Consider the following 14576-nt stretch of genomic DNA (forward strand, 5'->3'; position numbering starts at 1 on the left):
TGCGTCCTCCATGGAGAGAGTGGCGACTCTTGTGGAGAGGCTCCTCCAGAAGATCCATCAGGGCTTCCTGAGGATGCGCTCTGACCAGCAAGCCCTGACATCAGCATTGACCTCAGCTGGTCAGTGCCAGTGTGGGAGATGGTCTGTGCACCAAGTTTCCCAGCTCGGTGCCCATCCATCCATGGTAAGCAGGGAAGTCTAAAGTGACCTTACGTCGGCGCAGCAGTTGCATGTCATCTCTGCGGGCTTCTCTCAGGGCACTCCAAATGAGGGCGGCAGCTCCTCCGCCCATCTGCCAGTGACCACTGCATCCGGTGAGACTGCGATGACTGTAGAGATGCCAGCTGTGGAACTGGCAGCTCCCTCCCAGGCAGGGCCAGCACAGGCTCCACAGGTCAGGGGATGACCGCCAAGGTCATCGAGGCCAACAGGACAGCAGAGTCAGCAGGCTGTCTCAGATCCCACTCCCAGCAGGGGGCCAGCACCAAGACATATCACCCGAAACATAAACATAAGGCACCTTAGGCACATCACAGGTTTATCACTGGTGCTTTTGTGTTGGCCCAAGATGAAGTCTTTATGAGTTGGTGTGATTTTTAACACCTTTTTCATTTTGTTTCATTAAGTTTCTTTGGTTGCAATATTAAATTCAGACATGTCACCATGGCTCAGGGTGCCTCTTTTCTTCTGCTGATGGATGGTTTCCAATAATGTAATGAGTGCTTGGTGGGGCATTGAGCTTTATTAACAAGAACTTTAGTTAATGTTCCTAACCAAGCAGATTTTGCACTTTGGTCTCGAATATGAAGCATACAGCCCAGGCTTGTCCTGGAGGTCCATATGTGGTGTACACCTAAAGGTTCATCAGATTAACGCCTCCCGGGTGTCCCTGCTTCCCTGGAGTATGCCCCGGTCTGCGTCTTCACCCTCGGCGTTCTCCTGTGCTTGCTCATCTTCGGACTCACTGCTGGACTCATCGTGTGCATTCGCAGCCACTGCGTCTACATCTTCTGTTTCCACGGTGTCCCCCCTTTCCAGCGCAAGATTGTAGAGAACGCAGTATGCAACCACTATCAGCGACACACGATCTGGGGGGTACTGGAATGCGCCCCCTAACTGGTCCAGGCATTGGAAGCGCATCTTGAGAAAACCAATGGCTCTCTCCACCGCAGCCCTTTTGGTGCCGTGGCTCCTATTGTACCACTGCTCAGCTTCTGTTTTTGGATGGTGGAGAGGCATCATGAGCCACCTTCTGAGGGGATAGCCCTTGTCACCCAGCAGCCAACCATCCAGCCGGGCTAGAGCACTGAAGAGCCCCGGCACCTGGGAGTGTCTGAGGATGTAGGCGTCGTAGGAGCTGCCTGGGTACCTTGCATAGACTTGTAGAATCAGCATCCTGTGATCACACACTATCTGCACGTTCATGGAGTGGAAGCCCTTCCTGTTGATGAAGGCACCGGGCTCACCTGCTGGCACCTTGTTGGCCAAATGTGTACAATCTATTGCACCCTGGACGTGGGGGAAGCCAGCAATGGCCGCAAAGCCTCTGGCTCGCTGTGTCTGGCTGGCCTGGTCCCAACGGTAGAGGATGAAGGTCAATGCATGCCTGAACAGAGCGTCTGTAACCTGCTTGACACAAGTGCAGACGGTTGATTGGGAGACACCGCAAAGATCACCCACCGACCCCTTGAAGGAGCTAGAGGCATAGAAGCTGAGGGCAGCTGTGACCTTTAGAGCCACTGGCATGGGATGTCCACCCACACAGTTAGCGGAGATCTCAGGCTCAATCATCTGACTGATACAGTTGACTGTCTCCCTTGAGAGATGGAGCCTCCTTCAGCATTGCACCTCAGACATATTGAGGTAGCTGCTTCGCCACCTGTATACCCTGGCAGCATTTTCTGTGGCCCTTTCCACCTTGGACTACCTCTTGGCCCTGCACCCCTTGTGCCTGCACCTGTCCTCCCAAAGGTGGCTCCCCTGGAGGCTAAATGTGCACTCCTGGCCTCCTCCCCCTTCTAGCCCTCCCTCCTCAGAGGAGGTGCCTCCAGTGGAGAGTCCAACTCCCATTCCCGGGCTAAGGGAAAGCTTCCTGAAACCTGCAGGTCCAGAAAAGATTCCTCACTGCAGAGTGCTGACCTGAAGATCGTGAGTCCAGACCAAGCAGCTGGTATGCGTTTTGAAGTATCGCTGATCACACAGGCAAGTATCAGTAACTTTGAAACATTAATATCTGTCAGAGCACACTCACGACCCCACTGAGCCCTCTTATCCCGCCCGTGGATGAGGTTTATACAAATGTATCTTACCCGCCTGCCCGTTGCGCCCATGCGCCGACCTGAAGATTGCACGGGTGCTGAAAAATCACAGTCGATTGGCGCCTCAAGGGCCTTAAATGGTCCGTTAATTAATGGCAGGCATGCATCGGAGATCATCACACGCCTGCCCAACAAAATATCGCGATGGCACGCTATGACGTCGGGACGCTCACCTTATGTCACCACGTGTAATTTTACACGTGTGCGTGCGGGGCCCGCCCCCACACGCCAACGGCAAAATTCTGCCCAAGGAGATTGATGCTTTATTAACAGCCTTCTCAACTTGTCTTGCCACCTTCAAAGATTTGATTTTGCAAACCCCCAGGTCTCTCTGTACCTGCACCCCCTTTAAAATTTCACCATTTCGTTTATATTGTCTCTCTTAATTTTCCATCCAAATGAATCACTTCATACTTCCCTGCTTTAAGTTTCATTTCCCCTGTGTCTGCCTATTTTATCAGTCTGTCCTGTTACTATCCTTCGCATTGTTCACAACATTTCTGAGTTGTGTCATCTACAAATTTCAAAGTTATGCCCTTTATACCCAAGTCTAGACCATTAATAAATATCAAAAATAACAGTGCTCCTAATACTGACCTCTGGGAAACACCAAGTATATTTCCCTCCAGTTTGAAAAATAGCTCCTCACCACTACTCTCTGTTTTCTCTCTGTTAGCCAATTTCATTTTTTAAAAATGTATTCACATGATGAGGGCTTCACAAGCTGGGCCAGCATTTATTGCCCATCCCTATTTGCCCTTGAGAAGGTGGTGGTGAGCTGTCTTCTTGAACTGCTGTAGTCCATGTGGTGTAGGTACACCCACAGTATTGATAGGAAGGGAGTTCCACGATTTTGACCCAGTGACAGTGAAGGAACGGTGATATATTTCCAAGTCAGGGTGGTGAGTGACTTGGGGGGGACATTCCAGGTGGTGGTGTTCCCATCTATCCGCTGCCCTTGTCCTTCTAGATGGTAGTCATCATTGGTTTGGAAGGTGCTGTCGAAGGAGCCTTGGTGAATTCCTGCAGTGCATCTTGTAGATGGTACACACTGCTGCTACTGTCCTTCGGTGGTGGAGGGAGTGAATGTTTGTGGATGTGGTGCCAATCAAGTGGGCTGCTTTGTCCTGGATGGTGTCAAGCTTCTTCAGTGTTGTGGGAGCTGCACTCATCCAGGCAAATGGGGAGTATTCCATCACACTCCTGACTTGTGTCTTGTAGATGGTGGACAGGCTTTGGGAGTCAGGAGGTGAGTTACTCGTCGCACGATTCCTAGTCTCTGACCTGCTCTTGTAGCCACAGTATTTATATGGCTAGTCCAGCTCAGTTCTGGTCAATTGTAACCCCCAGGATGTTGATAGTGGATTCAGTGATGGTAATGCCATTGCACATCAAGGGGCAATGGTTGGATTCTCTTTTGTTGGAGATGGTCATTGCCTGACACTTTTGTGGCGTAAATGTTACTTGCCACTTGTCAGCCCAAGCCTGGATATTGTCCAGGTCTTGCTGCATTTGGACATGGACTTCTTCAGTATCTGAGGAGTTGCGAATGGTGCTGAACATTGTGCAATCATCAGTGAACATCCGCACTTCTGACCTTATGATGGAAGAAGGTCATTGATGAAGCAGCTGAAGATGGTTGGGCCTAGGACACTGCCCTGAGGAACACCTGCAGTGATTTCCATGCACTGTCCTTTTAATTCAGTGGGTTTTATTTATACTAACATGCCTATTATGTGGTACTTTATCGAGTACCTTTTGAAAACTCAGGTACACAACATCAACTACCTTCTATCCTTGACAACCCTCTCTCTTATTTCGTTGTTTCTGTTATGACGTGGCAGATAATGTGTGCCAGGTGGTCCAAATCCACAAGGGAAACTTGGTCGCACTATCACAATGGTTTTGCAATTTGTATTTATTACGAGAGGTTGTGTGCATTCAATTTAGAAGTAGTAAGTCCACCAAGATCTTTGGAGATTTTAAACATTAAATTTAAATATTTATTAACAAAATGTAAAAGATTTCAAGCACATACATAAGTCTACAAATATTTACTACTATAATAACTCCTAAAATTCCAAATTAATCTGATCCCAGTTACACCCTCTTTAAGGCAACAGTCCAAAATAGATTTTAGATTTAAAACAGAACCAGCGAATTAACACAATACCCACTTGACAGTGGAATTCCAAATGGCTTTTCACCCAACTTCAATTTCGTTACTTGGCAGACTGATGCACACATGGCTGGAGGCTTCATTAAGGCTATTTCACACACTCCTGTTAGATCTTACATGGCCTTCTTCCACAAAGCATTTCATTCTCCTTTATATATGTTGCTCTCCTTTTAATATGTAAATTCTGTTGGTCCAAGTGCCTTAGAAACTGTACCTTCCTCATAATATAAAAACTTTCATGTTACAAATATTGTCAGTAACCTTTGGGAAAAATAAACACACTCCCTAGCCTTACTTATCTGGCTGGTTGTAAACAGACTAAGATCCCTTTGAAATCCGAATCCCTTCATTTATTTAAAAATACAAATTCCCTTCACACCTTACATGCTAAGCCAGCATCCATGTTTACTCATTAGCATGTCGAGTACCTAGCTTCTTTTGATGAGTTAAAGTTTGCACTTTAAATGTAATTAAATCACACAGACAGGCCCAACTATGCTTACCTCCATAAGCCTACTTCACAATAAACCATAAAAATATTCTGAAAAATATTATACTTTCAACACAGTGTCTTATTTTATCTGAAGTTCATATAAACTTTCTGTAAAACATAATTTAACAATTTTGTTGCGAGTTGTGAGAAACAATGCTAAATAAAGTAAGATTTTTTGGATTGCAAGTTTTAAACATTTATTTTCAAATCAACTGAATGGAGTGCAAGTTACTGCTTTAAAAAGAATACCCAAACGGGAAGCCCACTCTCCACGGAATTTATGCCTCACTATCACAGAGTTGGTGTACGCCATGTGTGGCTTATAAAGTAGAACACGGATAATTTTAGGCTGGGCTGTTAAAGGGAAATTTGATATCTACTATGTTCATATATGAAGCAGTAGTTTCCAGATTTGCACACAATATAAAAAGTTGAAGCTTAGTAGATAATTCAGAGGGCCAATTGGATCCTGCAAAGGGATATCAATACGATGATGGAAAAAAGGGCAGATGGATTTCAATGTCAGTAATTGTATACAGTTTAGTTAAAAAATATAAGTAACAATTATGGTTTGTTTATAATTATATGGGATAATACAATGAGACTTTTGCTGCTATTGAGGGCCACATCAGCACATGGGGAGACCACTTATTTTCAAATCTGGTACTCTGGTGTGCTGTTTTGGGCTTCGGGGGAGCCCTGCTGAGCATCCAGCTGGGACCTGTCAGTGCGTAAACTTGGGCTTTTTGCCCCATACATGCCCTAGCTTTTAAACTAATTGAGGGTTGCTCCCAACAGGTGTAGAACCTGCTCAAGAGTGCAGCCCTTTAAATACATAGTGTCAAAGAACTGCTGCTCACCCCTCTGTACCACAACCGGGCACCACCAGCTCTGCTGACACCCCCAGCGCTGCTCACCACTCCCCAGGCACCCAAGCTTTTCTCACACACCACTCCCTCAGCCTCCCAGCTCTGTTTACCACACCCCAGGGCACTCATATCTCCTTAGTCCTGCCAATGTTAGAGCAGTGCCAGGTGTGATGGGGATGCTGGATGGGGGGGTGGGGGTGGGGGATGACAGGGGATGGTGGTGCTAGAATTAAAAATAGGTTAGAGATAAGGTAAAAACCAGTTAAAATGATTTACCTGTCATTGAGCTGAAGACAGACCTTAAGGGGCATGTATTCAGCTCGTGATATCAAAGGCGGCATGGCTTCACTGCAATTATGCCTCACCTCCCTGCTCACATTGCTGATGGATCCTTGCTGCAGCTGAGAGAACAAGTTCCCACTGCAGCTGACAAAAAAGGTAATATTGCATTTTTAAATGCAGTCAGAGGCATAAGCCATAGTTCTGCTGCTGACAAGAAGGTGTGAGCCTATAATGAAGCACCGCAAATAGTTAAAACCATAAACATTCTATTGGAATGCTGCATTTATGGTGAGAGTTATAGAACTTAATAGTTACGTAAGAAGTAAAGAAATAGGAGCAGGAGTAGTCCAAACAGATCATTCAACTTGCTCCACCATTCAATAAGATCTTAAGAAATCAGAACAGGAGTAGGCCATTTGGCCCATCCAACCTGCTCTGACATTCAATAAACTCATGGCTAATCTGATTATGGCCTTAACTTCACTTTCCTGCCTGATCCCATAACCCTTGACTCCATTGTCAATCAAAAATCTGTCTAACTCAGCCTTGAATATATTCAATGACCAGCCTTCATTACTCCCTGTGGAAGAGAATTGCAAAGCTTAGTGACTCTCTAAGGGAACACAATTCTTCCTCATCTCCAAAATGCAAGATCCTTTATTTATAAACTGTGCCCCCTAGATCTAGATTGCCCCATGAGAGGAAACAACCCCTCAGCATCTACCTTGTCAAGCCCTCTCATAATCATATATGTTTCGATAAGATCACTCTAATTCTTCTAAACTCCAATGAGTATAGGCCCAACATCTCCTCATAAGACAACTCTTTCATCCCAGGAATCAGCTTAGCGAACCTTTTCTGAACTGCTTACAATGCAAGTATATCCTTCCTTAAGTAAGGAGACCAAAATTGTACACAGGACTCCAGGTTCAGTCTCACCAATGTCTTGTACAGCTGTAGCAAGACATCCCTACTTTAATACTCCACCCCCCTTGCAATAAAGGCCAACATTCCATTTGCCTTTCTAATTAATTGCTGTGCCTGAATGCTAACTTTTTGCAATTCATGTACAAGAACATCCAGATCCCTCTGTACTGCAGCATTCTGCAGTCTTCCTCCATTTAAATAATAACCTGCTTTTCTATTCTTCCCACTAAAGTAGACAACCTTACATTTTCCCACATTATATTCCATCTGCCAAATTTTTGCCATTCACTTAACCTATCTATATCCCTTTGCAGACTCTTTGCTTCCTCCTCAAAACTAGCTTTCTTACCTATGATCAGCAAACTTCACTACAATACAATTGATTTCTTCATCCAAGTCATTAATGTAGATTGTAAATAGCCCCAGCAGTGATCCCTGTGTCAGTCCACTAGATACAGTTTGCCAACTTGAAAATTATCCATTTATCCTGACTCTATTTTCTTTTAGTTAGCCAATTCTCTAGTCATGCTCATAAGTCACTCCACAACACAATGAGCTCTTATCTTGTGCAATAACCTTTTATGTGGCACTTTATCAAATCCTTTTTGGAAACCAAATACACTACATCTACTGGTTCCCCTTTATGTGTCCTGCTTGTTACATTCTCAAAGAATTCTAATAAGTTTGTCATTTCCCTTTCACAAAACCATGTTGACTCTGCCTAACTGTGCCTGATTTTCTAAATGTCCTGCTGCTACTTCCTTAATAATGGATTCCAGCATTTCCCATTGACAGATGTTCGACTAGCTGGCTGATAGCTTCATGCTTTTTGTCTCCTTCCATATAAGATTACGAGTGATATTCTACATGAACTCCACTTTCCCACCCTGTCCCCACATTCCTTGATTTTCTTAGTGCCCAAAATTCTAGCAATCTCAGTCTTGAAAGTACTTATTGACTGAGAGTCCACAGCCCTCTGGGGTAGAGAATTCCAAAGATTCACAACCCTCTGCGTGAAGAGATTTCTCCTCATCTTAGTCCTAAATGGCTGACCCCTTATACTGAGTCTGTAACCTTTAGTTCTAGAACCTCCAGCCAGGAGAAACAGACTCTCAGGCATGCACCATGTCAAGTCCACTATGTTTCAATGGGATCACCTATCATTCTTTTGAACCCCAGGAAATATATGCCCACTCTACCCAATCTCTATATTCAAATTGAGATGCAATGATGAATCTGTATAAAACTTTTGTCAGCTCACTGTTGTGTAGTTCACGCATAAAGGAGCAAAGTTGAAGCAATAGAAAAGGTACAGAACAGCTTCATTAGGGTGTCTCCTGGTTTGAGGGAATACAAATAGAAAGAGAGATGTGAAAAACTGGAACTGTTTTAATTAGAACAGAAGAGATTACAGGGTGATTTTATAGAGGCGTTTAAAGTTATGATGGGATAGAAGAGAGTAGATAGAAACAGACAGTTGAGACAATAGTCTAGGACAAAATTAATTGGCACATTGAAAATTATGGGGTAATAAATGAAAGTCAGCGCAAATTTGTTTTCGGCAAATTGCATTTGGTGAACTTGATCAAGTTCTTTGATGAAGTAGCAAAGAGGGTTGATAAAGGTAATGTGGTTGATGTTGTACACATGGACTTTAAAAGGGCTTTTGACAAAAATACCACATAATAGACTAGTTATCAAAATTAAAGCTCATGGAATTAAAGACGCAATTGCCTAAGGGACAAAAATCAGACATTAGTGGTGAACAGCTGTTTTTCAAATTGGAGGGAAATATACAATGGTGTTCTCAGAGGTCAGTATTATGATTATTGCTTTTTGATATAGGTTCATGGCCTGGACTTGGGTATAAAGGGCATAATTTAAAAGTTTGCAGGTGATACAAAACTAAGACATGCAACATACAATCAAAAGCATAGTAACAGACTTCAGGAAGACATAGACTGACTGGCGAAATGGGCAGACACATGATGAAATTTAAGTGAAGTGATACATTACCTTTCCTCATTCTTTCTATTAAAATGTAATGGTACAATTTTAAAGGGGGCAGAAACCCAAAGATTTATGTACACAAGTCTTTGAAGTAAGCAGGGCAAGTTCAAAAGGTATTTAAAAGGCATACATGATATAATTATTGGTTTTATTAATAGAGGAATGGTGCACAAAAGCAAAGAAGTTATGCCAGACTTTTATACAACACTGATTAGGCCTCAGTTGGATTGATGTATTCCATTCTTGTACAACAAAAACAGCAAAATTTATATTTATATAGCATCATTAATGCAATGAAACGTTCCAAGGTGCTTTATGTGAGCATTATAAAACAAAGCATGACACCGAACCATAATGGAAGGTGTCCAGGGTTAAGGTCAGAGGTCCCATGGTGAAATAATAATTTACCGGCGGTATCAGCATGAAGCATTGACAAGCTGGTGTCCGAGTATGGAGACAAGTGAAGTGAGTGAAGTCCTGAAGCTGTTTCAGGGTAGAGTATTGGAGGGCACACTGTTGGGAGTATTTTTGTAGGAATGAAGATCCAGGATAGGTACGAAGTTAGTTACAGGAAGATGATGGCAAAGTTGGGGGACACCATAAAATTCAAAAGCAGCAGCGCTATCTTCTTCAACCCAGGAGGTGATTTTCTGGCCAGGAACATACTGAAGCTGAAGAACCAGAAGGATCACTGGCCAGTCATGTGCTCACCAAGAAACAGAGTTAACCTTTCAGGTATATGGCCTTTCATCAGGTTAGGAGAGTATTCAAAAATATGAGAGGTTTTGATAGAGCAGATAGGGAGAAGCTTTTTCAAGTGGCAGAAGGGTCAGTAACTGGAAGGCACTGTTATGCCTTCTGGTTCCCAGAGTCGAAATAATCAATCTTTTAGGCTCAAATGCTGGGGCTTCATCGAATATATTTCCAAGATCACAACATGTGTTGCGGACTGTTACATTGGGGCTCAGTACCTTGACTGTAGTAAGTGATGTGGCACTCTGGATACTTATGTATACATGCATATGAACATATAATTCCTAAACAATATTGGAACAATATAACTATATAACAGTATAACAGGGTAAAGAGTAGATAGGGAGAAGCTGCTTCCAGTGGTAGAAGGGTCAGTAACCAGAAAACACAGATTTAAAGTGATTGGGAAAAGAACCAAATGCAACATGAGGGAACTCAGCGAGTTCTTGTGATCTGGAAATCATTGCCTGAAAGCTGACAGAATGGTAGCATTCAAATTCAATGATACTACCACTAAAAAGGGAATTAGATAAATATTTGAAGGGAAAAAATTGACAGGGCTGTGAGGAAAGAGCACGGAAGTGGGACTAACTAAATAGTTCCATCAAGAGACTGGTACATGCATGATGGGCATAATAGCATCCTTCTGAGCTGAATCATTCTACGTTTCTCTAGCTGAGGGATCTAAAACAAGACAAAATGGATACAAGAATAAATAAAAGAGATTTAGGACAAAAAGGAGGAGAAACCTTTTTACTCAAAGAGTTGTGAGTCTGTGGAATAAATGACTGGAGTTAACAAGGCAGAGACCATATAAGTGAATACCCTCAGGAATTCTGCTACACCATTGACAGAAGCTCTGTTTATATGTGCAAATGCATCAACAGATGGTAGGGCATGGTTCCACTTCACTATAGTATTCCTATATTATTCACTATAGTATTTGAGCTGAGATAGTACTTGACAAGCTATTTGACCATGGGCAGTGCCAAAGATGAGCCCAATCTTGTATTCAGCCAACATCCACATTTCAGAAGAAAGTATTACTGAATCATGACGTCAGGAGGAGTAACTGGCTGATTATTTTCTTTTCCATAGTCCAGTGTGCTATGAGTAGTAGTAGCATGCCAGCTGAGCACAGGCTAGGATCTGGCGCAGAACCATATTGAACAGTACATATATCTATCTACTCATTAACTAGGACAGCAATAAAATCCTAGATATAACAAGGACCCGTGCACAAAGCAAGGCCAGTTACTTATAAGTACAGTCAGCCTTGCCCTGTTTGAGGACCCTGGCCTTGACCTGTGATTCGTCAGCACTTGGTCCTCCTATTCTTACCTAGGTTGTTATTGATCAAAATGGTGCTACATAGATAGCAACCAATCAGACTGTAAAACACAATCATCACATTATGGAACCTGCCCTAAACTAAACAGAAGATTAGGTTTGGCTCAATAAAGTAGCAGCTCAAATTAATGTTGTCAATTATACTGCTAAAGAGCACATTAGTGAATAAAAGTAAATCAAGTTAGTTTTATCCGGGATGAGTTTTTCGTGGGTAAATTTTGATTTCAATCCAAGCTTACCTGCTCAGCGACAGAAGAGATTATTTTAACATCTGGGCTTCATTTAAATGTCACATTCTGATTTTGTACCATTGCTGGTCAGCAGCAACATTTAATGTAGCAGGACCTGAAGACCTCCCACCTAGAAGGTAAGTCTGAGGGATCTGCTTCTGGGTCATCCTGTGGGGTGGGGGAAGAGATTGTGCCAAGGAAGGCCTCCAATTTTTTTCTGAGAGCGAGCAAAGCACTCCTACTCCTCATCAGAACATAACAAAAAGGAAGCGTCGGCCCTTGAACCTGCTCCACCATTCAATAAGATCATAGCTGATCTGATTTTGGCCTCAAGTCGACTTTCCTGCCTGCTCCCCATAACCGATGACTCCCCTATAGTTCAAAAGTCTGTCTATCTCAGCCCTCAATGTATTCAATGACTCAGACTTCCCAGCTCCCTGGGATAGAGAATTCTAAAGATTGACGACCATCTGAGAGAAGAAATTTCTTCTCATCTCCGTCTTAAATGGGTGACTCCTTATTCTGAAAGTATGCTCCCTAATTCTGGATTCCCCCATGAGGGGAAACATTCTCTCAGCATCTATCCTGTCAAACCCTCTCAGAGGGTTTTAAATTCAGTTAATTAATCTGGGCCTGAATCTTCCGCTCGGTGTGCGGGGGCGGGGGCAGATGCGTAAAATGACGCACGGTGACATCGGGCGTGCGTCCCAACATCACCGCGCGTCATTACAATCTTCAGTTCGGCGGGTGTGCACCGGAGTCAGCTGCGCACCCACCGAACTGTCAAAGGCCTGTTAAGGCCATTAATCAACTAATTGAGGCACTTGTCAAGGCTGCCTGTCCAACCTTAAGGTTGGCGGGCAGGCGAAGAGCCCAAGCGGCCTTCACATTTTTCATGGAACCTCATCCACGGGTGGGATGAAGTTTCATGAAGGTTTTATTAATGTAATAAAAGGTTTCATGTAAATTCATAAACATGTCCCAGCTCATGTGACAAGGTCACATGAGGGGACATGTCTAAATAATTTTATTTTTTTATTTATCACATTTTTATGAATTTCTTTAATCTCCCTGAGGCACGGAGTTTCTGCGCTCTGTCGTGCGCAGGCCCCCGACTCTCCCTCTTCCCCCCGCTTGCACAGGTAGCGTGGAGCGCTTCTGGGTGCGCCTCACGCTGAGCGGGCCTTAATTTGTCCGCCCATGTAAAATGGCGGTGCGCGGCCAATCGCAGGCGGCGATTGGCTGCATGCCCGCCCACGCCCGCTCCTGCCCAACGGGGAGAAAATTCTCCCCCTGGAATAAAATGCTATTCTCATTAATAATAATGATCATGAAATTACTGAATTGTCATAAAAACTCATCTGGTTCGCTAATGTCCTTCAGGGAGAAAATCTGCTGTCCCTTCCTGATCTGGTTACACATTACTCCAGATCCACAGTGATGTGATTGATTCTTTACTGCCCTCTAAAATGGTCAAGCCAGCCACTCAATTGTATCAAAGCACTATAGAGAAAAGTTATATGGGTGTACCTACATCACGTGGAATGCAGTTGTTCTAGGAAGGAGCTCACCGCCACCACCTTCTCAAGGCAAAGCAACACTTACACCCCGAGAACAAATTTTAAAAAAACATTTTGTAGTCTCTCTCCATTTAAATAATATTTTGCTTTTTTATTCTTCCTACTATGTGGATAACCTCACATTTTTTCAAATTATACTCCATCAGAAATGTTTGCCCACTCACTTAACCTATCTGTATCCCTTTGCAGACTCTTTGGGCTGGATTTTCAATCACCCAGGTCATTTCCTGGTTCTGATACCATACCCTGTTTTCTCCCCGTGGTGCGGGCTGGGCAGGAGCGGGTGCAAGGGGCCATTTTACGTGGGCCGGCCTTGCGTGCCGTGCACCTGGAAGCGCTCAGTGCTCCCTGTGCGTGCGGGGGGAGGAGGGAGAGTCCGGGCCTGCGCTTTATCGCGCATGTGCACAAAAAAGCGCAGAAACCTCCCTGAAGCATGGAGCCACCTCAGGGAGATTAATTTCATTCTCACAAATTGGAAAGAAGGAATAGAAAAAATTATTCAGACATGTCCCCTCATGTGACAGTGTCACATGAGCTGGGACATGTCAATGAATTTTAAGAAAAAACTTTATTTGATTTATAAACCCTTCATGAAACCTCATCCTGCCCGTGGATGAGATTTCATGAGAAATGCAAAGGCTGCCTGAGCTCTTCGCCTGCCCGTCAACCTTAAGGTTGGATGGGCAGTCCAGACAGTCAGTTTAATTAGTTTTAAATGGCCTTAATAGGCCTTTGACAGTTCAGCGAGCGTGCAGCCGACTCTGGTGCATGCCTGCCGAACTGAAGGTCGGAATGACGCGAGGTGACTTCGGGACACACGCCTGATGTCACCGCGTGTCATTTTATGCATCGGTGAGCAGGGCCCGCCCCCTCACACCACCCAGAAGATTCAGGCCAATGTCCTTTTGATATGCAAAGCCCCCCCATTGGGCTGGAGGTAAGCTCAACAGCAATTAGTGGTGTCGGCCATTGCCTGGAGGTAGGAACTGGCTCTGGAGGGCAAATCTCATAGGCAGCCATGACTAAGCGGTTACCTTGGAGAATGGAGCAGGCAGGAGAGTAGAGGACCAGCAACCTCATAGTCAAGGCAAGTGGCCAAATGGTCAGTCATATTCTTGAACCACTCTGATCAAGTGACGTCTTGAGCACGTCAGTTAGAATTTCTGTTCTTATCAAAACTTTAAATCAGCAGCAACAATAAATAGTGGCTTCCCACAGTGGTCCTGACAGCTGTGTGTAGAATAAGGGATTATGTTAGACTAAGTCCCATAAATGGTTAACTGTGATGTCATCGAAGAGAGTGACATACAGTCATGTGATGTGAGACTCTGGGACAGTCAAAAGTGAAAGGGGGAAGCAAACATGGTCAGAAGCTTTAAAGGGTGCTCTCCATAATCTGTAAACAAATTAAAATAAATGTTAGAGTGTTTATAGCTAGCAGTCTTCAGGATATCATTAAAACTACTCCAACCCAACAACGCAATAACGTACTGTGTCACACGTGTTCCAGAACATTTGCCCTTCCTCTTCCCAGCTTTAAAAATTTCCTTCTATCCGTCTCCAGCCCATTAACAAGCTCTACAAG

Source organism: Cetorhinus maximus, chromosome 1 (assembly GCF_964194155.1).
Source record: "Cetorhinus maximus chromosome 1, sCetMax3.hap1.1, whole genome shotgun sequence".
NCBI classification, from domain to species: domain Eukaryota; kingdom Metazoa; phylum Chordata; class Chondrichthyes; order Lamniformes; family Cetorhinidae; genus Cetorhinus; species Cetorhinus maximus.